Genomic DNA, 3,204 nt, shown 5'->3' with positions numbered 1-3,204 from the left:
TAATAATATACAATAATTTTTTTAATAATTTTTAAAATATGTGAATAAAAATTAAAACAGTGAAATTAACAAAATCTTTTAGAAATTAAGTAAAAAATGCCTTACATACACATAATTTTTTTAATCATTATATTTTTAAAAATTTGAAACTTGTAAGTTACAATTTTATATTATTATACTTGTTATGGGGTTACTTGAAAGTTGAAACGTTGATTTGACTTTGAATGTAAGGTTTAGACTCCTTATGTGAAGCAGCATTCGACTTGTTCTTGTCCTGAAGTGTCGCCGTCCAAGTTTCTCGTGAGAAGGTGAGAGGTGGTATCTGCAAAAAATTTCGATGCTTAAGTTAGCAAGGATTTTAAGCAGGGTTTTATTATAATAGAACGTGTATACCTGAGCGAGTGTCAGTGTATTTATAGTAGAGTTTGATGACCACCTTTTTTTTTGGAGTAGTTTCACATTTAATTGACACTACAAAATTTTTGTTTATTTGTGGCAGTTTTTTTTCTTATTTGTGGAGGTTTATAACCCCCACCAAATGGTTTGTGGAGGTTTTTAAAACCTCCAAAATTTGAGGTACCACGAAGTCTTTTGTGGGAGTTTTTAAAAAACTCCACAATCTATTCAGTGGAGGTTTTGTATATATTTAGTGGGAATTTTATATTAGACTTTTGTGGCAGTTTTAAATCACTTTTGTGGTAGTTTAAAACCTCCACAAATTAATTTTTTAATTTAACAAAAATTAACTATTTTGTGAGATTTTTAAATCTCCACAAATCCTGTAATTATTTATTTATTTTTAATTTCAAATCATTCATTAATCTCATCTCATTTACATATTTTCAAATTAGAAATTTATTTTTTAATATCAAAATTTAAAAACTAAATATTTTATAATACAATTCCTCAATATAAGACATAACTCTATATATAAAAAAATTTTCAATGTCAATAGTTCCAAACATAATTACATATAGTATTGTTCTACATAATTATTACTATTTTTTTTAAATAAAATAAAACAACAATTTCAATATTTTAATATCATCTAATTACATAAAAAGTGATCTGTCAAATACATCTGGATGGCCATAGTGAAACCGCACCCTGAACGGAAGTATACACAAAAAAAAGGTAAGCATATGTTGGAGTTTGTACAGCATGATGAATAGCAAGTATCAATGAGTCTTATTATACTTTTAATTATAGAAGGTTGCTAAACTCTCATTTATCAAAATAAAATTCTAAACCAATAGCATCTAAGCAATTAATTGCATAGAAGTAGCAGATTGAACACCTTATACTGGAGCTTAAAGCACAAAGTAATAGAAAGAATAACAATTATTAAAGGAAGCTATTTATAGTATACCTTATGAAGATGGAAAGTAACGCCCTTAATGGAAACACTAATATTACTAGGCAATTCACTATTGCAAAACCTACCGAAACCACATAAAAAAAATCATATGAAGGAGGATCAGTCAAAGACAGAGAAGCAACACCACCAAAAGTAGTAGCATCAGCCAAAAACAGAAGTAAGAACAAGAAGAAGGAAGAAATACCTTAGCGGGATATCACAAAAGCAAGAGAGGTAATTAACCAATTATTAACATATATACACACTAGCTTTTTTCATTAATGTCAATTACTAATAGTTAATTATAATTATTTCTATGCTCTTGTTCAAGATAGCCAAGTGGCCGTAAGAAAGAGTTCTCCTGAAACAAAAAGAAAAGGAAGTTTATATTATTGATTGCTAACCAAATATGCGATTCACATCGTCCGATCCTTCGATAGATGGTGACGCCGCGATACTCTGAGCTTCGCGACCTTGGTCCATGTCTATTCTTCTTCACCTGTTGCGCTCTATGAAGAACCATCCTTTGCTCCACCACTGCCATTGCCGTCGCACTATCACCGCCGTCGCACTACCACCGCTGCGATCTTTCTTCATAACAAATTCCAACCACGCTATATATGCATGAAAAATGTAGAGAAAAAGTAAAAAAAAAAAAAGAATATCCAAACTGAGTTAAATAAATAACAATGTGTTGAGTTAAAAAATTAACTAAATTAATTAGTGATGACAAACATTATTTTTGGCAAAATAAATAATTAGAGTTGTTCAAATTAATAAGTATATGTTGCTAATTATTTATTTTGTGTTGCAGGCCAAATTCATTTTTAAGCAGCCCAAATGGTATAATAAAAATATAACAAGGCTGATGGAAAAATAATCAAGCTCAGCCCAAAAGAAACAAAGCCAAAGGATCTGATGGGCCAACCGGGTTGCTTTATGGAAATTCAATCCAAACCCGTATCCATCTCACAAGACTTCTTTTGTAAGATTGAAGTCTTCTCCCTCTTGAAGTGCAACGTTCTTCTACTCTCTGACCAAGTCAAATCAACTTCACAAAAAGTAAGAAAGAGAAGAAAAGCTTCCTCCATAAGTCAGTAACCAAAGAAGCAAGAAAGAGAAAAACTAAGCTTGAAGCAGAGAAGCTAAAGCAGAAAATCTAATCCAAATCAAGCTTAGGATAAAGGTAATCCATCTCATCTTGCATGCATCAGATCTTCATCCCCTCTTCCCAACTTTCTGCACTATCCGAAAATGGCATTCAAGGGAAAGTTGATATCTGTTCTTCACTGCTACAAATCCACGGTCACAAGAGATTCTTGGAGACCAAGTTGCATTTCTATGGTTCAGATTTGGTTGACCATGAGAAGATTTTCATGGTTACTGTTTTGTGGCTTTCGGTCAAAATGAGGAAGTCAGAGGGAAAGTTTCTTCTCTGAGGATTAAGGTGAAAAAGTAAATCTGTGGCTTGGTGAAGCTCCAGGCTCAAGGTGTTGACCTTGGAAGAAGAACCAAGCAACATGCAAGGAGATAAGTAGAAGCTTGTTGTTCACTCAGAGAACAAGGAGAGAAAACCAGTGAATAGAGGTTATTGTTCTGAGAGAGCTCTTTGAAGAAGTTCAACTAACTGGACAGTGTAACCTAATCAAAGGTGCATTCCGCCAGTATGAAGAACTGAATCAGAGGCTTGCTAATCTGGTTTTTCGCATATCACAGAGGCTGTTGATGAAGTCAATCTCCTTCATGTTTTACTGATTGTAATGTACTTTTCTAAGTTTATCTTTCTGTAATTTCTTGTGAGAAAAGGCATTGTGAGAAAGCTCAAGTAAAAGCCATGAGTGGAAAAA

The sequence above is a fragment of the Arachis ipaensis genome, chromosome B03 (assembly GCF_000816755.2).
Source record: "Arachis ipaensis cultivar K30076 chromosome B03, Araip1.1, whole genome shotgun sequence".
NCBI classification, from domain to species: domain Eukaryota; kingdom Viridiplantae; phylum Streptophyta; class Magnoliopsida; order Fabales; family Fabaceae; genus Arachis; species Arachis ipaensis.
The sequence above is the reverse complement of the archived record's forward strand: the minus strand, read 5'-3'. Positions refer to the sequence as shown.